Genomic DNA, 20,782 nt, shown 5'->3' on the forward strand with positions numbered 1-20,782 from the left:
TGTGTGTGTGTGTGTGTGTGTGTGCGCGTTGGTGCGAGCGAGCAAGAGAGAAATAAGTGTAAGATGATCTGTTATTGCATTAAACTCTGTACAAAATAACGTGTATGTAAAAAGGCCTATACCTATATTAAATATGTACCATTTAGATATATTTAATAATTCAACAGAAAATATTCAATTGTAAAGATCATACTATGTTGTATTTTTTATTCACAAGTTTAGATGAGTACATTCACATTTCTGTTGGCTTTTTTCTCTTTTTGGTAAATGATTTGACATGTCTGAGTCGTCTGTCATCTAGGCCTATGAATAACATTGCTGATGTATCTGGTTGTAACATGTTGAAATCTGTCGAATGACTGAGTTGTAAGGCACATCCTCTGTCAAATAAGTTGTAAATAAAAATCACCAGATATGTTTAATAAAGAAGAATGTGTTTAGTTTATTATGGTTAAGGTGTGGGAGGGTAATGTGTGCATCTCTCTCTGCTTACTGTACATGAATGTGTGCGTGACCTAGCAAGGCAGGACATATGTCTACTGAACAAAAATATAAACGGAACATTCAACAATTTCACTGATTTTACTGAGTTACAGTTCATATAAGGAAATCAGTCAATTGAAATAAATTCATCAGGCACTAATCTATGGATTTCACATGATGTGCAGGGGGCACAGCAATGGTTGGGCCTGGGAGGGCATAGGCCCACCCACTTGGGAGCCAGGCCCACCCACTGGGGAGCCAGGCCCAGCCAATCAGAATTAGTTTTTCCCCACAAAAGGGCTTTATTACAGACAGAAATACTCCTCAGTTTCATCAGCTGTGCGGATGGCTGGTCTCAAGACGATCCCACAGGTCCTGGGCTGGCTTGATTACACATTGTTTGTGGTTGTAAGGCCGGTTGGATGTACTGCCAAATTATCTAAAAATGACATTGGAGGAGGCTTATGGTAGAGAAATTAACATTAAATTCACCGGCAACAGCTCTGTTGGACATTCCAGCAGTCAGCATGCCAATTGCACGCTCCCTCAAAACTTGAGACTCCTGTGGCATTGTGTGGTGTCACAAAACTGCACATTTTAGAGAGGCCTTTTATTGACCACAGCACAAGGTGCACCTGTGTAATGATCATGCTGTTTAATCAGCTTCTTGATATGCCACACCTGTCAGGTGGATGGATTATCTTGGCAAAGGAGAAATGCTCACTAACAGGGATGTTAACATATTTGTGCACAACATTTGAGAGAAATAGCTTTTTGTGCTTATGGAACATTTCTGGGATCTTTTATTTAATCTCATGAAACATGGGACCAACACTTTGCATGTCGCGTTTATATTTATGTTCAGTATAGCTGAGCAGGAAATCAGACAAAAGTTCACGCATACACACAGACATACACACACCATCTTTCCTCTGTGACTGACAGAATACGCTGTTTCATTATTGACAACCACACCCCTCCTCTGATCTATAGTGCAGAACCACACCCACCTCTCTCTCTGTCACACACACACACACGTTTTCGCCCAGACTGGCAGATTAACTGTGTGGGCGTGAGAGAGGCGGAGAGCAGAGTGACTGGATACACCCCTCACAGAGTGAAGGTCAAGGTCGGGAGGTACAGTATGCGTGTGCAATATATATATATATATATATATATATATATACAGTGGGGAAAAAAAGTATTTAGTAAGCCACCAATTGTGCAAGTTCTCCCACTTAAAAAGATGAGAGAGGCCTGTAATTTTCATCATAGGTACACGTCAACTATGACAGACAAAATGAGAATTTTTTTTCCAGAAAATCACATTGTAGGATTTTTAATGAATTTATTTGCAAATTATGGTGGAAAATAAGTATTTGGTCAATAACAAAAGTTTCTCAATATTTTGTTATATACCCTTTGTTGGCAATGACACAGGTCAAACGTTTTCTGTAAGTCTTCACAAGGTTTTCACACACTGTTGCTGGTATTTTGGCCGATTCCACCATGCAGATCTCCTCTAGAGCAGTGATGTTTTGGGGCTGTCGCTGGGCAACACGGACTTTCAACTCCCTCCAAAGATTTTCTATGGGGTTGAGATCTAGAGACTGGCTAGGCCACTCCAGGACCTTGAAATGCTTCTTACGAAGCCACTCCTTCGTTGCCCGGGCGGTGTGCTTGGGATCATTGTCATGCTGAAAGACCCAGCCACGTTTCATCTTCAATGCCCTTGCTGATGGAAGGAGGTTTTCACTCAAAATCTCACGATACATGGCCCCATTCATTCTTTCCTTTACACGGATCAGTCGTCCTGGTCCCTTTGCAGAAAAACAGCCCCAAAGCATGATGTTTCCACCCCCATGCTTCACAGTAGGTATGGTGTTCTTTGGATGCAACTCAGCATTCTTTGTCCTCCAAACACGACGAGTTGAGTTTTTACCAAAAAGTTCTATTTTGGTTTCATCTGACCATATGACATTCTCCCAATCCTCTTCTGGATCATCCAAATGCACTCTAGCAAACTTCAGACGGGCCTGGACATGTACTGGCTTAAGCAGGGGGACACGTCTGGCACTGCAGGATTTGAGTCCCTGGCGGCGTAGTGTGTTACTGATGGTAGGCTTTGTTACTTTGGTGCCAGCTCTCTGCAGGTCATTCACTAGGTCCCCCCGTGTGGTTCTGGGATTTTTGCTCACCGTTCTTGTGATCATTTTGACCCCACGGGGTGAGATCTTGCGTGGAGCCCCAGATCGAGGGAGATTATCAGTGGTCTTGTATGTCTTCCATTTCCTAATAATTGCTCCCACAGTTGATTTCTTCAAACCAAGCTGCTTACCTATTCCAGATTCAGTCTTCCCAGCCTGGTGCAGGTCTACAATTTTGTTCCTGGTGTCCTTTGACAGCTCTTTGGTCTTGGCCATAGTGGAGTTTGGAGTGTGACTGTTTGAGGTTGTGGACAGGTGTCTTTTATACTGATAACAAGTTCAAACAGGTGCCATTAATACAGGTAACGAGTGGAGGACAGAGGAGCCTCTTAAAGAAGAAGTTACAGGTCTGTGAGAGCCAGATATCTTGCTTGTTTGTAGGTGACCAAATACTTATTTTCCACCATAATATGCAAATAAATTCATTAAAAATCCTACAATGTGATTCTCTGGATTTTTTTTCCTCAATTTGTCTGTCATAGTTGACGTGTACCTATGATGAAAATTACAGGCCTCTCTCATCTTTTTAAGTGGGAGAACTTGCACAATTGGTGGCTGACTAAATACTTTTTTTCACCACTGTATACCTACATACAATATAGGTGAAAACAACATGAACGTATGATGTTATCCCACTAGGACTTGGCTTTTCACCTATAATCCAGTTGTTTTCCATCAATGCAGATGGAGAAAGGAGACATGGAGAGGAAGCCTCTTTAGACCATGCAGTGTGACTGTCTGCTCCATAATGGTGAGGTTGACCTGAGAGTCGTGACCTTGGTGATTTAGACCATGCAGTGTGACTGTCTGCTCCATAATGGTGAGGTTGACCTGAGAGTCGTGACCTTGGTGATTTAGACCATGCAGTGTGACTGTCTGCTCCATAATGGTGAGGTTGACCTGAGAGTCATGACCTTGGTGATTTAGACCATGCAGTGTGACTGTCTGTCCATAATGGTGAGGTTGACCTGAGAGTCGTGACCTTGGTGATTTAGACCATGCAGTGTGACTGTCTGTTCCATGATGGTGAGGTTGACCTGAGAGTTGTGACCTTGGTGATTTAGACCATGCAGTGTGACTGTCTGCTCCATGATGGTGAGGTTGACCTGAGAGTCGTGACCTTGGTGATTTAGACCATGCAGTGTGAATGTCTGCTCCATGATGTTGAGGTTGACCTGAGAGTCGTGACCTTGGTGATTTAGACAATGCAGTGTGACTGTCTGTTCCATGATGGTGAGGTTGACCTGAGAGTCGTGACCTTGGTGATTTAGACCATGCAGTGTGACTGTCTGCTCCATGATGGTGAGGTTGACCTGAGAGTTGTGACCTTGGTGATTTAGACCATGCAGTGTGACTGTCTGCTCCATGATGGTGAGGTTGACCTGAGAGTCGTGACCTTGGTGATTTAGACCATGCAGTGTGACTGTCTGCTCCATGATGTTGAGGTTGACCTGAGAGTCGTGACCTTGGTGATTTAGACCTTGCAGCGTGACTGTCTGCTCCATGATGGTGAGGTTGACCTGAGAGTCGTGACCTTGGTGATTTAGACCATGCAGTGTGACTGTCTGCTCCATGATGGTGAGGTTGACCTGAGAGTCGTGACCTTGGTGATTTAGACCATGCAGTGTGACTGTCTGCTCCATGATGGTGAGGTTGACCTGAGAGTCGTGACCTTGGTGATTTAGACCATGCAGTGTGACTGTCTGCTCCATGATGGTGAGGTTGACCTGAGAGTCGTGACCTTGGTGATTTAGACCATGCAGTGTGACTGTCTGCTTCATGATGGTGAGGTTGACCTGAGAGTCGTGACCTTGGTGATTTAGACCATGCAGTGTGACTGTCTGCTTCATGATGGTGAGGTTGACCTGAGAGTCGTGACCTTGGTGATTTAGACCATGCAGTGTGAATGTCTGCTCCATGATGTTGAAGTTGACCTGAGAGTCGTGACCTTGGTGATTTAGACCATGCAGTGTGACTGTCTGCTCCATGGTGGTGAGGTTGACCTGAGAGTCGTGACCTTGGTGATTTAGACCATGTAGTGTGACTGTCTGCTCCATGATGGTGAGGTTGACCTGAGAGTCGTGACCTTGGTGATTTAGACCATGCAGTGTGACTGTCTGCTTCATGATGGTGAGGTTGACCTGAGAGTCGTGACCTTGGTGATTTAGACCATGCAGTGTGACTGTCTGCTTCATGATGGTGAGGTTGACCTGAGAGTCGTGACCTTGGTGATTTAGACCATGCAGTGTGACTGTCTGCTCCATGGTGGTGAGGTTGACCTGAGAGTCGTGACCTTGGTGATTTAGACCATGTAGTGTGACTGTCTGCTCCATGATGGTGAGGTTGACCTGAGAGTCGTGACCTTGGTGATTTAGACCATGCAGTGTGACTGTCTGCTTCATGATGGTGAGGTTGACCTGAGAGTCGTGACCTTGGTGATTTAGACCATGCAGTGTGACTGTCTGCTTCATGATGGTGAGGTTGACCTGAGAGTCGTGACCTTGGTGATTTAGACCATGCAGTGTGAATGTCTGCTCCATGATGTTGAGGTTGACCTGAGAGTCGTGACCTTGGTGATTTAGACAATGCAGTGTGACTGTCTGTTCCATGATGGTGAGGTTGACCTGAGAGTCGTGACCTTGGTGATTTAGACCATGCAGTGTGACTGTCTGCTCTATGATGGTGAGGTTGACCTGAGAGTTGTGACCTTGGTGATTTAGACCATGCAGTGTGACTGTCTGCTCCATGGTGTTGAGGTTGACCTGAGAGTCGTGACCTTGGTGATTTAGACAATGCAGTGTGACTCTCTTTTCCATGATGGTGAGGTTGACCTGAGAGTCGTGACCTTGGTGATTTAGACCATGCAGTGTGACTGTCTGCTCCATGATTGTGAGGTTGACCTGAGAGTCGTGACCTTGGTGATTTAGACCATGCAGCGTGACTGTCTGCTCCATAATGGTGAGGTTGACCTGAGAGTCGTGACCTTGGTGATTTAGACCTTGCAGTGTGACTGTCTGCTCCATGACGGTGAGGTTGACCTGAGATTCGTGACCTTGGTGATTTAGACCATGCAGTGTGACTGTCTGCTTCATGATGGTGAGGTTGACCTGAGAGTCGTGACCTTGGTGATTTAGACAATGCAGTGTGACTGTCTGTTCCATGATGGTGAGGTTGACCTGAGAGTCGTGACCTTGGTGATTTAGACCTTGCAGTGTGACTGTCTGCTCCATGACGGTGAGGTTGACCTGAGATTCGTGACCTTGGTGATTTAGACCATGCAGTGTGACTGTCTGCTTCATGATGGTGAGGTTGACCTGAGAGTCGTGACCTTGGTGATTTAGACAATGCAGTGTGACTGTCTGTTCCATGATGGTGAGGTTGACCTGACAGTCGTGACCTTGGTGATTTAGACCATGCAGTGTGACTGTCTGCTTCATGATGGTGAGGTTGACCTGAGAGTCGTGACCTTGGTGATTTAGACAATGCAGTGTGACTGTCTGTTCCATGATGGTGAGGTTGACCTGACAGTCGTGACCTTGGTGATTTAGACCATGCAGTGTGACTGTCTGCTTCATGATGGTGAGGTTGACCTGAGAGTCGTGACCTTGGTGATTTAGACAATGCAGTGTGACTGTCTGTTCCATGATGGTGAGGTTGACCTGACAGTCGTGACCTTGGTGATTTAGACCATGCAGTGTGACTGTCTGCTTCATGATGGTGAGGTTGACCTGAGAGTCGTGACCTTGGTGATTTAGACAATGCAGTGTGACTGTCTGTTCCATGATGGTGAGGTTGACCTGACAGTCGTGACCTTGGTGATTTAGACCATGCAGTGTGACTGTCTGCTTCATGATGGTGAGGTTGACCTGAGAGTCGTGACCTTGGTGATTTAGACCATGCAGTGTGACTGTCTGCTCCATGATGGTGAGGTTGACCTGAGAGTCGTGACCTTGGTGATTTAGACCATGCAGCGTGACTGTCTGCTCCATAATGGTGAGGTTGACCTGAGAGTCGTGACCTTGGTGATTTAGACCTTGCAGCGTGACTGTCTGCTCCATGATGGTGAGGTTGACCTGAGAGTCGTGACCTTGGTGATTTAGACCATGCAGCGTGACTGTCTGCTCCATAATGGTGAGGTTGACCTGAGATTCGTGACCTTGGTGATTTAGACCTTGCAGTGTGACTGTCTGCTCCATGATGGTGAGGTTGACCTGAGAGTCGTGACCTTGGTGATTTAGACCATGCAGTGTGACTGTCTGCTCCATGATGCTGAGGTTGACCTGAGAGTCGTGACCTTGGTGATTTAGACCATGCAGCGTGACTCTCTGCTCCATGATGGTGAGGTTGACCTGAGAGTCGTGACCTTGGTGAGCCTGATGCTAGATCAAATATAGCTCCTCCCTAAACATAAATACCCTTGCATGTACACACGCACATGCATACATTTTCCCCCTACTTTCTCTCTCCTGCCTTGCCCTCTCTTCCACCTCTCAATTTTCCCTTCATCCTTCCTCTCTCTCCATCCTTTCTCTCTCTCCATCCTTCCTCTCTCTCCATCCTTCCTCTCTCTCCATCGTTCCTCTCTTGCCATCCTTCCTCTCTCTTCATCCTTCCTCTCTCTCCATCTTTTCTCTTCTTCCTTCCCTTCCCTGTCTCATTTCCCCCCTTATCTCTGTCTCTCAGGCCTTATGAGTCTCTTTCTCTCAGGCCTTATGAGTCTCTTTCTCTCAGGCCTTATGAGTCTCTGTCTCTCAGGCCTTATGAGTCTCTTTCTCTCAGGCCTTATGAGTCTCTTTCTCTCAGGCCTTATGAGTCTCTGTCTCTCAGGCCTTATGAGTCTCTTTCTCTAAGGCCTCATGAGTCTCTGTCTCTCAGGCCTTATGAGTCTCTTTCTCCCAGGCCTTATGAGTCTCTTTCTCTAAGGCCTTATGAGTCTCTGTCTCTCAGGCCTTATGAGTCTCTGTCTCTCAGGCCTTATGAGTCTCTGCCTCTCAGGCCTTATGAGTCTCTGTCTCTCAGGCCTTATGAGTCTCTGTCTCTCTGGCCTTATGAGTCTCTGTCTCTCTGGCCTTATGAGTCTCTGAAAGAGAGAGAGAAAGACAGAGAGAGAGAGAGAGAGAGAGAGAGAGAGAGAGAGAGAGAGAGAGAGAGAGAGAGAGAGAGAGAGAGAGAGAGAGAGAGAGAGAGAGAGAGAGAGAGAGAGAGAGAGAGAGAGAGAGAGAGAGAGAGAGAGAGAGAGAGAGAGAGAGAGAGAGAGAGAGAGAGAGAGAGAGTGTGTACATGTGTTTGTTTTCTAAGAACCCTTGCGGCGCTATGTGATACAGTTTTGCTATTTTTCTGACAGGAAACTGCTAATCCAAGCTGCAAACCCATGAGCCTTTGTGACACAGAGATTCCTGATGATGCCAGAGAGTGACCAGGAGGTGTTGTTGTGAGGGGGGGTTAATTATTAATGGTATGTTGTAGCGATAAGGCTATTGTCTTCTTGTCTCTATGTAGAGATGTTTCACATTGCACCTAATGTGATGAGAGTATGTATGACAATGTTGATACGAGGATATCCAGGATAGCAAACTGATGCTCCAGTCAACATGTTCTTGTTATTTTAAGTCTGGGATCAAAAGAGCCTTACCACATAAAGTCTATTACCCAGAGTGCACCTATTCATTTGAACACAGGCCATCAAGTATGAACACAGGCCATCAACATGAAAACAAGATTGTCTCTAGACTTTTGGACAGTAGCACTCAGGCTGTTGTGGAAGAAATTGTGGGAATTTATGGTGTTTTTATGTTTTCTGAACTTTTGAGGTGGGAACGGGAGGAAAGAATGGAGGGGGAGGAGGAAAAGAAAGCAGAGTATGGATGGATGGAGAGAAGGAGAGGGAGGAGGGAAAGAAAGCAGAGTATGGATGGATGTGAGGGAGGGAGAGAAGGAGAGAAACGGGAGTTACCACGAGTTATTAACATTTCTCTGTAATGTATCCGTTTATCCGTGTGTGTGTGTGTGCGTGTGCGTGCGTGCGTGCGTGCTTGTAAACAGGGAGAGAGCAGATATCCCTCAGCTTTATAGCCTTCCTCTGACTAGTGGGAGAAAAATGTTCAAATGGACGTATCGATCTCCCATCGCCATCTACAGATAGCATTAAGTGTTCTCTGATATTTACGACAACCACAAACCACTGCACTGTACTGACACCACACTGCTGCCTGGAGAACAGTGAAATATGAAACATTACTGCATACACAGTACAGTTTGACTGAGTGTGACACAGTGAAATTGAGTGACATGCGGAAGAAGGGATGCAGGTGAGGGAGGAGAAGATAGGATAGATAGAAGGGGAATAGAAATAGAGGATTGGCAAGAGAGATGGAAATAGGAGGAGAGATGGAGAGGCCCTGAGGAATGAGATGGAAATAGGAGGAGAGATGGAGAGGCCCTGAGGAATGAGATGGAAATAGGAGGAGAGATGGAGAGGCTGCCACACACGTCATGCCGTTAGTTCTTTGACTGCGGTGTAATTTTTATTGTGGTTTAATTGTGGTTGTGGTTGTTGTGGCAGTGGTCCTCTGGTGGTTTATTGCTGGTCTTATGAAGTCGTGACTGGATCCCAGGATCCTGACTGATGCAGCCTGGTAAACTGAGGATAGACTGACTGGATAAATAATGGGCTGTTCTGATAATATATGCTGAATGATTCGATTACCCTGGTGTGATTGGTCTAAATGACTGAATAATGAGTGTATGAATACGCTAATGAGATTACAGCATGTTCCTGGAAGAAGGAAGAGGACACACAGTGTGTCCCTTAGAACAATGCATGTTCACACACACAAAGGGCTAGATTCAAATCAGTTCCACCTAAATCCGTGATAACTGAGAACTGCATAGCAGTTTCATTGTTTTTATTTAGGTGATGTAGGAGTTAGGGCTGTTACGGTGACCATATTACCGCCACACCAGCGGTCACGAGTCATGACGGCAGTCAAATTCCCCGTGCCTGTTTAGTCACGGTAATTAGGCTTCTCCAAGCTCTGATGCTGCTGATGGTTATTAGTAGCCTACCAAACTTGCTAACTGCCGGGTACTCAGCACTCTATTGTCCCTCTAATCATTCTGACATCAATGCAAATGTAATCGACAATCTAATCAAACACTTCATGAGAGCTCATGTTGCGCAACGTTTCTATAGGCTATGCAATTGCGTGAGAAAACAGAGTGATGGCCTCTATTAAAAATAGGAGGATCCCATCAGCTTTCTATAGGCTAGGCCTACTATATTTATTTCTCAGCTTTCCTAATATTAAGCACATTGCTTATATTTACAACAGGAGTATAGCCTACCTGGCTGGCATGAAAATTAACCACGGGAAAAGCGTCCTCCCCTCTTCCTCTCCTCCCCCCTCACTGCCCCCTCTTCCTCTCCTCCCCCCTCACTGCCCCCTCTTCCTCTCCTCCCCCTCACTGTCCCCTCTTCCTCTCCTCCCCCTCACTGTCCCCTCTTCCTCTCCTTCCCCCCTCACTGCCCCCTCTTCCTCTCCTCCCCCCTCACTGTCCCCTCTTCCTCTCCTCCCCCTCACTGCCCCCTCTTCCTCTCCTCCCCTCACTGTCCCCTCTTCTCTCCTCCCCCTCACTGTCCCCCTCTTCCTCTCCTCCCCCTCACTGTCCCCTCTTCCTCTCCTCCCCCCTCACTGCCCCCTCTTCTTTTCCTTCCCCCACACTGTCCCCTCTTCCTCTCCTCCCCCCTCACTGCCCCCTCTTACTCTCCTCCCCCCTCACTGTCCCCTCTTCCTCTCCTCCACTGTCACCCTCTTCCTCTCCCCCCTCACTGTCCACTCTTCCTCTCCTCCCCCCTCACTGTCCCCTCTTCCTCTCCTCCCCCCTCACTGTCCCCTCATCCTCTCATCCACTGTCACCCTCTTCCTCTCCTCCCCCCTCTATCTCTCAGGCTGTGTTTGTGGTCTGTGTCGTGTCTCTTGTTCATGGATATTAAATGCCTGGCCTTTTTTATTTAGAGTGATAAGCATCCCATTTCAGCACGCCTGACTGCCCTGTGTGTGTGTCTGTCTGTAGTTAAGAGTGATAAGCATCACATTTCATCTGACTGCCCCCTGCCCATCACAACATGAATAAATAACAGCACCACATCTGTTCCAATGCGTACTCACACAGTCTACGGGGCACCCAGTGTGTGTGTTTGATTGAGGTAGAGGGGTTTCCTGTTTGTGTGTTTGCAATACGGTTCGAGGGTTGTGTTGAGTAGTGTGTGTAGTCTGTTGTCTGTACTGTAGGTGTCTCTGCCCTTCTGCCCTCAGGAGAGGTTTATTTTAGGGTGATGCTTGAAGGTTCCCTCCCACGGGACACACTGTCACAGCTCATCATCATTGTCCCGGACTCTGTGTGTTTGTGCTTGGGACGGGGTAGGGGTTCTGCTATGTGTACGTGTGTGTGATTTAATGCGTGTGTATGTGCATGTATTTGTGTGTGTATATGTATGTATGTGAGTGTGTATATGTATGTGTGTGTGTGTGTGTGTGTGTGTGTGTGTGTCTCCCCACACCTCGGGTAGAGCTACAAAGTCCCTGACGGAAAGGGAGAGGCCTGATTCAGAGTGGCAGGTCTGACGTTAGTCCGACGTTCGTCTGACGTTAACTGTTTTGGCCCAGCGTGTGTGTTTGTGTGTGTTTGTGTGTGTGTGTGTGTGTGTGTGTGTGTGTGTGTTTGTGTGTGTGTGTGTTTGTGTGTGTGTGTGTGTGTTTGTGTGTGTGTGTGTGTGTGTTTGTGTGTGTGTGTGTTTGTGTGTGTGTGTGTTTGTGTGTGTGTTTGTGTGTGTGTGTGTGTGTGTGTGTGTGTGTGTGTGTGTGTGTGTGTGTGTGTGTGTGTTTGTGTGTGTGTGTGTGTGTGTGTGTGTGTGTGTGTGTGTGTGTGTGTGTGTGTGTGTGTGTGTTTGTGTGTGTGTGTGTGTTTGTGTGTGTGTGTGTGTGTGTGTGTTTGTGTGTGTGTGTGTGTGTGTGTGTGTTTGTGTGTGTGTGTATTGACCCCTAAAGGAACAGATTTCTTCGACCCATGAGGGATTCCCACTCAAACTGGTGAAACCCACCACTCAGATAAATGTGATAGTGTGCTGCAGGTACTTCTGAGTAGAATGTATTTCCTCAATGCTATTGAAGTTCAATAACCAATTATCAATCACCATCATAATGAATAATTCAATAAATATGTTACATATGACATGGATGTGTTGCTACTGGCAACAGGTGACAGGAAAGATTCATGTTTGTGTATCCATCTCTCTCTCCCTCATCCCTCCCTCCTTCATCCCTCTCTCCCTCATCCCTCCCTCCCTCATCCCTCCCTCCCTCATCTCTCTCTCCCTCATCCCTCCCCCTCATCTCTCTCCCCCTCATCATTCCCTCATCCCTCCCTCCCTCATCTCTCTCTCATTCCTCTCTCCCTCATCCCTCTCTCCCTCATCCCTCTCTCCCTCATCCCTCCCTCCCTCATCCCTCCCTCCTTCCTCCTTCCCTCCCTCATCTCTCACTCCCTCATCCCTCCCTCCCTCATCTCTCGCTCCCTCATCCCTCCCTTCCTCATCTCTCTCTCCCTCATCCCTCCCTCATCTCTCTCCCTCATCCCTCCCTCCCTCATCTCTCTCTCCCTCATCCCTCATCCCTCTCTCCCTCATCTCTCACTCCCTCATCCCTCCCTCCCTCATCTCTCGCTCCCTCATCCCTCCCTTCCTCATCTCTCGCTCCCTCATCCCTCCCTTCCTCATCTCTCTCTCCATCGTCTCTCTCTTTCCATGTCTCTCTAATCCCTCACTGGCTTTTCTGTCACGTCTCTCTACACACACACAGTGTTGACATGGCCTAAACTGTCCTTCGTAATTTGGTAACGTACAGCCTTCCAGAGGTTGTTCTCACAAACCAAGGGCAGGAATTCAATGAATAGCCCTGTTATTGGATGCCATGCGTTACCATACATTTACATTTACATCATTTAGCAGACGCTCTTATCCAGAGCGACTTACAAATTGGTGCATTCAACTTAGGATAGCCAGTGGGACAACCACCTTTTATTTATTTTTATTTATGGGGGGTGGGGGAAGAAGGATTACTTTATACTATTCCAGGTATTCCTTAAAGAGGTAGGGTTTCAAGTGTCTCCGGAAGGTGGTCAGTGACTCCCTGTCCTGGCGTCGTGGGGGAGCTTGTTCCACCATTGGGGTGCCAGAGCAGCGAATAGCTTTGACTGGGCTGAGCGGGAACTGTGCTTCCGTAGAGGTAGGGGTGTAGGGTCTGATCAGAGCCTGAAGGTAAGGAGGTGCCGTTCCCCTCACAGCGCCGTAGGCAAGCACCATGGTCTTGTAGTAGATGCGAGCCTCAACTGGAAGCCAGTGGAGTGTGCGGAGGAGCGGGGTGACATGAGAGAACTTGGGAAGGTTGAACACCAGACGGGCTGCAGCGTTCTGGATAAGTTGTAGGGGTTTAATGGCACAGGCAGGGAGCTCAGCCAACAGCGAGTTCTCTCTCTCTCTCTCTCTCTCTCTCTCTCTCTCTCTCTCTCTCTCTCTCTCTCTCTCTCTCTCTCTCTCTCTCTCTCTCTCTCTCTCTCTCTCTCTCTCTCTCTCTCTCTCTCTCTCTCTCTCTCTCTCTCTCTCTCTCTCTCTCTCTCTCTCTCTCTCTCTCTCTCTCTCTCTCTCTCTGTCTCGCTCTCTCTGTCTCTCTCTCGCTCTCTCTCTCTCTCGCTCTCTCTCGCTGTCTCTCTCTATCTATCTCTCTCTCTGTCTCTCTCTCTCCTCATCTCTCTCTCTATCTCTGCTCATCTCTGTCTGTCTCTCTCTGTCTCTGTCTCTGTCTCTCTCTCTCTCTCGCTCCACTCTCTCTCTCTCTGGCTCCCCTCTCTCTCTCTCTCTCTCTCCTCTCTGTCTCCCCCTCTCTCTCTCTCTCTCCCCTCGCACTCTCATCACCCATTCTCTCTTCTTTCTTTCTCTCTCTTGATCTGCCTCTGTCTCCACCTCCCCCTTTCTCTTTAACTCTCTCCCCCTTCTTCTCTCCTTCTCCCTCCCTGTATTTCTATCTCTCCTCCTCATGCCCTTATGACCGAGGCCAGTGTTCTGCCAGCAGCACTAGATTGCATTAGTACGGATGGCTGCACACACACACACACACACACACACACACACACACACACACACACACACACACACACACACACACACACACACACACACACACACACACACACACCCCTTGGTTAATGCAGCCCTCTTCCCTTCCCTGTGGAGAAAGTAGAGCACATCCATGCAGCCAACCAACACTGATGTGTGTGTGTGTGTGTGTGTGTGTGTGTGTGTGTGTGTGTGTGTGTGTGTGTGTGTGTGTGTGTGTGTGTGTGTGTGTGTGTGTGTGTGTGTGTGTGTGTGTGTGTCACTATTACATATTCCCCCTGAATGGAAGAGGTGTGTTTGAACGCTGTGCTAACTTCACAGCACCGCTACACAGGAGAGGAGAGCAGATGCTACCTCTGTGAAAAGGGAACAGTATGTGTTTTGAACCCGACCAAACATCATCTGCCCCACACACACACACACACACACACACACACACACACACACACACACACACACAGTGTTGACATGGCCTAAACTGTCCTTCGTAATTTGATAATGCACAGCCTTCCAGAGGTTGTTCTCACAAACCAAGGACCAAACATCATCTGCCCCTTGTCCTGTTAGCTCCTGGAACTAATGCCTAGGCTTTAGCTCTGTGGGATGAGAAAAAAAGAAGAAACCCACACACTGCTCTTGATAGTATCACTGCTCTTGATAGTATCACTGCTCTTGATAGTATCACTGCTCTTGATAGTATCACTGCTCTTGATAGTATCACTGATCTTTAATAAGCTTTACGTATCGGCCTCAAGGCCTTCGTCAGAGATTTTGTGTGTTTTTTTAATTAGCACCCTCAGTGGGATAAAATGGTCTCGAGACACACCAACACACTGACACACACACGAAAGCGCACACACGTACAAACACACGTACACAACCACACACACGTACACAAACACACACACACACGTACACAACCACACACACACGTACAAAACCACACACACACGTACACAACCACACACACAGAGTAGGGCTAATCCCAGGCCAGTCAGTTGTTCATTACAGATTATATCAAATCAACAAATTGCTAAACAGATGTCACCAAAAAACTATTGTGTTGAGAACATGAGCTGAACCAATTTGACCCTGACGCCTCAGTTATGGACACGAACACACACACGCATACACAGCCAGATCGCTCAAGATTGACTTGGAAATTGGACGTCTGTCCATGTCCTGTCATACCCCACCAGAACCCAAAATACAGTATAAGCTTGTTTTACTCAATTATTTGTAAACAATGTAATTGTAAATAAAACATGTGTTTGCCTCTCATCTCAACTCCAAAGCCATCAGATTTTTGAAGATTAAACCTCAAGACACATTTCTCAGAGGTAACCACTGTTGCAGTGTTCCTGTATGATGGTCAGTTCTTTGCTATATCGGACAGATGACAACACCTGTGGTTAGCTGTGTGTGTGTGTGTGTGTGTTCCATATTCTCTTTCTATCAGAGATAGAATAAGAACACCTGTGGTCGCTTGCCCTCTGTCCGTATGTGTGTGTGTGAGACACACCGCCACTCAAGGTACTATTCTCTGAAAGAAGCTTGCTATTACCACTGATATAATTACAGTGTGTGTGTGTCAGGAAGCATCTGTGTTCAGTGATTCCCTCCATTCACAGACTGGCTGTTGAATATGTCCCAATAGGCCAGCACAGAGAGAGGAGACCTGGGTTAACCAATGGGCTAGCACAGAGAGAGACCTGGGTTAACCAATGGACTAGCACAGAGAGGAGACCTGGGTTAACCAATGGGCTAGCACAGAGAGGAGACCTGGGTTAACCAATGGGCTAGCACAGAGAGAGGAGACCTGGGTTAACCAATGGGCTAGCACAGAGAGAGGAGACCTGGGTTAACCAATGGGCTAGCACAGAGAGAGACCTGGGTTAACCAATGGGCTAGCACAGAGAGAGACCTGGGTTAACCAATGGGCTAGCACAGAGAGAGACCTGGGTTAACCAATGGGCTAGCACAGAGAGAGACCTGGGTTAACCAATGGGCTAGCACAGAGAGAGACCTGGGTTAACCAATGGGCTAGCACAGAGAGAGACCTGGGTTAACCAATGGGCTAGCACAGAGAGAGGAGACCTGGGTTAACCAATGGGCTAGCACAGAGAGAGACCTGGGTTAACCAATGGGCTAGCACAGAGAGGAGACCTGGGTTAACCAATGGGCTAGCACAGAGAGAGGAGACCTGGGTTAACCACTGGGCCAGCACAGAGATAGACCTGGGTTAACCACTGGGCCAGCACAGAGAGAGACCTGGGTTAAACACTGGGCCAGCACAGAGAGAGACCTGGGTTAAACACTGGGCCAGCACAGAGAGAGACCTGGGTTAAACACTGGGCCAGCACAGAGAGAGACCTGGGTTAAACACTGGGCCAGCACAGAGAGAGACCTGGGTTAAACACTGCATTCTTCAAGTAGAGGGTTGAGAGGTGTGTGTATGTGTCTGTGTGGGTTGAGTTACAGGTGGAAGAGGGGTACTCAAGTGTGTAGAGGGCCAGTGTCATCTCTTTGTCGAGTGTATAGAGGGCCAGTGTCATCTCTTTGTCGAGTGTGTAGAGGGCCAGTGTCATCTCTTTGTCGAGTGTATAGAGGGCCAGTGTCATCTCTTTGTCGAGTGTGTAGAGGGCCAGTGTCATCTCTTTGTCGAGTATATAGAGGGCCAGTGTCATCTCTTTGTCGAAGTTTGTAGAGAGCCAGTGTCATCTCTTTGCCTGAAGGTCTTATTTTACGTCCCTGCATTCTGAAGGGAGTGTGTGTTTGTCTGCCTGTATGTGAGTACTAGCGAGAGAAATTCAGCTGAGATGTAGAGTGCTACAGGCTAGCCATGGTACGCCCTTCCTCAATGAAAATATTCCAGGGGGTTGTGAAGTGTTGGAGGTAGGGAATAAACCCCCAGTTTGATGAGCTTGTTGGACAGTTTTATTACAGATATTGCTCACACAACTCTGCTCCCCCTGATCTACCTTTCTCTCTATCATACACATACCCAAATCACCCCTTTAGAGAGAGAGACAGAGAGAGAATATCCTGCAATATGCAAGGTCTGGGTTCATCTGCCTTTGGCCTAAAGAGCAGGAACCCAGACTTCATCAAAGAAATTGGAAATACAGACATTGTCATCCTACAAGAAACAGTATAGAGGAGACGGACCCACTGGTTGCCCTCTAGGTTACAGAGAGTTGGTAGTCCCAGGTGTGAAACAGGGAAGAGGCTCAGGGGGTATGCTAATTTGGTATAGAGCAGACCTAACCCACTCTATTAAATTAGTCAAAACAGGAACATCTTAAATCTGGCTGGAAATTAATAACGAAATTATCTCAACAGAGAAAAATGTCCTTGTGTGCTACCTATATCCCCCCAATAGAATCCCCATACTTTAACGATGACACCTTCTCCATCCTAGAGGGGGAGACCAACCATTTCCAGGCTCAGGGACATGTACTAGTCTGTGGCGACCGAAATGCCAGAACTGGACAAGAACCTGACACTCTTAGCACACAGGGGGACAAACACCTACCTGGAGGTGACGGTATTCCCTCCCCCTAGACACAACTATGACAAAACTACCAACAAAATGGGTCACAACTCCTGCAGCTGTGTCGCACGCTGGGTCTGTACATAGTCAATGGTAGGCTTCGAGGGGACTCTTATGGTAGGTACACCTACAGCTCATCCCTTGGCAGCAGTACTGTAGATTTGAATCAGTTATGGAACCTATTGCCCTTTATGGTTGTGAGGTCTGGGTCCGTTCACCAACCTAGAATTCACAAAATGGGACAAACATCAAATTGAGACTGCATGCAGAATTCTGAAAAAAATATCCTCTGTGTACAATGTAAAACACCAAATAACGCATGCAGAGCAGAATTAGGCCGATACCCGCTAATTATAAAAATCCAGAAAAGAGACGTTAAAATTCTACAACCACCTAAAAAGGAAGTGATTCCCAAACCTTCCATAACAAAGCCATCACCTACAGAGAGATGAACCTGGAGAAGAGTCCCCTAAGCAAGCTGGTCCTGGGGCTCTGTTCACAAACACAAACAGACCCCACAGAGTCCCAGGACAGCAACACAATTAGACCCAACCAAATCATGAGAAAACAAAAAGATAATTACTTGACACATTGGAAAGAATTAACAAAAAAACTGAGCAAACTAGAATGCTATTTGGCCCTAAACAGAGAGTACACAGTGGCAGAATACCTGACCACTGTGACTGACCCAAACTTAAGGAAAGCTTTGACTATGTACAGACTCAGTGAGCATAGCCTTGCTATTGAGAAAGGCTGCCGTAGGCAGACCTGGCTCTCAAGAGAAGACAGGCTATGTGCACACTGCCCATAAAATGAGTTGGAAACTGAGATGCACTTCCTAACCTCCTGCCAAATGTATGAACATATTAGAGACACATATTTCCCTCAGAGTACACAGACCCACAAGGAATTGAAAAACGAATCCAATTATGATAAACTCCCATATCTATTGGTTGAAATACCACAGTGTGCAATCACAGCAGCAAGATTTGTGACCTGTTGCCACAAGGGCAACCAGTGAAGAACAAACACCACTGTAAATACAACCCATATTTCTGTTTATTTATTTTCCCTTAACTATTTGCACATCGTTACAAACACTGTATATAGACATACTATGACATTTTAAATGTCTCTATTCCTTTGGAACGTTTGTGAGTGTAATGTTTACTGTTCCTTTTTTTATTGTTCATTTCACTTGCTTTGGCAATGTAAACATGTTTCCCATGCCAATAAAGCCCTTTGAATGGAATGGAATGGATGAATGAATGGAGAAAGAGAGAGAGAGAGAGAGAGAGAGAGCAGCAATCCTGCTGTCTTCCAAACACAAGCTCCTAATGGCCCACTAAATGTCTCTGACCAAAATAGACACACAGCCAGATGGAGAGAGAGTAAGGGAGAGAGAGAGGGTGATGCATAGGGAAAAAGAGGAGAGATGAGAGGCATTGCAGGGGAGAGATGTGAGAGAGCATGCATTACACCCAGTGGACACTGTTGAGACAGGAGAGGGGCAGATGAGGAAGGAAAGACAGTGAGGACGAGAGAGGGAGGGAGACGTAAGGAGGGAAATGAGAGCAGTATGACCAGAAACACAGAATGAACGTCAGACGAAAAGGATGAAGGTTAATCTATCATGACACACTTTGATTCCATAGGAATCTATTTTAGCACGTTCCCTGATGTTAACACGGGACTGGGAGATAGAGGGTTGTTAACATAACCACCTGGGACTGGGAGATAGAGAGAGAATGATGGAGAGATAGAGGGTTGTTAACATAACCAACTGGGACTGGGAGATAGAGAGAGAATGATGGAGAGAGGGTTGTTCTTAAGGATGAAAAATGATTAGGATACAGACTTCCTTGTATGAGGAGAATCAATCTCTCCTGCACGGTCAGAGTAGTGAATTATTATCACCCCTTTCTTCTTCGCTTCCCTACCGATCATTTTCTTCTTCGCTTCCCTACCGATCATTTTCTTCTTCGCTTCCCTACCGATCATTTTCTTCTTCGCTTCCCTACCGATCATTTTCACTCTCACCCCTTTCCTTTGTCACAATAGAGCTATTCAGGAGCCCAGAGATAGGGGCGGGGGAGAGATATGGGAGAGGGCGAGCAGGGGAGAGAGAGGAAGTGAGAGAAAAAAGAGGGAGAGAGATGAGTGGAGTGAAAGATGTATTAGCCCTATACAAGCAATCAATGTACATGATTGTCTAAAGGAGCTGCACCATTTGCATCTTTCCCATCAGATGGCACATCAGTGATGAGTAGAGTAGTATTTCTCTCTCCCTCTCTGTTCGGTATGAGGTAGAATCATAAGGAATGGAAGAACCACACAGTAATGGCATAGGACATAATATAATATACACTGAACAAAAATATAAACGCAACATGTAAAGTGTTGGTCTCATGTTTCATGAGCTGAAATAAAAGATCCCAGAAATGTTCTATACGCACAAAAAGCTTATTTCTCTCAAATGTTTGGCACAAATTTGTTTACATCCCTGTTAGTGAGCATTTCTCCTTTGCCAAGATAATCCATCCACCTGACAGGTGTGGCATATCAAGAAGCTGATTAAACAGCATGATCCTTATTCATGTGCACCTTGTGCTGGGGCCAATACAAGGCCACTCTAAAATGTGCAGTTTTGTTACACAACACAATGCCACAGATGTCTCAAGTTTTGAGGGAGCATGAGATTGGCATGCTGACTGAAGGAATGTCCAACAGCGCTGTTGCCAGAGAATGTAATGTTCATTTCTCTACCATAAGTCACCTCCAACGTTGTTTTAGAGAATTTGGCAGTGCGTCCAACTGGCCTCACAACTGCAGACCACGTGTATGGCGTCGTGTGGGTGAGCAGTTTGCTGATGTCAACGTTGTGAACAGAGTGCCCTGTGGTGGCGTTGGGGTTGTGGTAATGGCAGGCATAAGCTATGGACAACAAACAAAATAGCATTGTATGGATGGCAATTTGAATGCACAGAGATACCGTGATTAGATCCTGACGCCCATTGTCGTGCCATACATTAGTTAGGAACCAATATACACAAGCAGTTAGGAAAGCGAAGGCTAGCTTTTTCAAACAGAAATGTGCATCCTGTAGCACTAACTCCAAAAAGTTTTCGGACACTGTAAAGTCCATGGAGAATAAGAGCACCTCCTCCCAGCTGCCCACTGCACTGAGGCTAGGAAACACTATCACCACCGATAAATCTACAATAATCGAGAATTTCAACAAGCATTTTGCTACGGCTGGCCATGCTTTCCACCTGGCTACCACTACCCCGACCACCAGCTCTGCACCCTCCGCTGTAAATTTAGACAGCTGATGTTATGAAAGAGCTGCAAAATATGGACCCCTACAAA

The sequence above is a fragment of the Coregonus clupeaformis genome, unplaced genomic scaffold (genome assembly GCF_020615455.1).
Source record: "Coregonus clupeaformis isolate EN_2021a unplaced genomic scaffold, ASM2061545v1 scaf0052, whole genome shotgun sequence".
In the NCBI taxonomy this organism is placed as follows: Eukaryota; Metazoa; Chordata; class Actinopteri; order Salmoniformes; family Salmonidae; genus Coregonus; species Coregonus clupeaformis.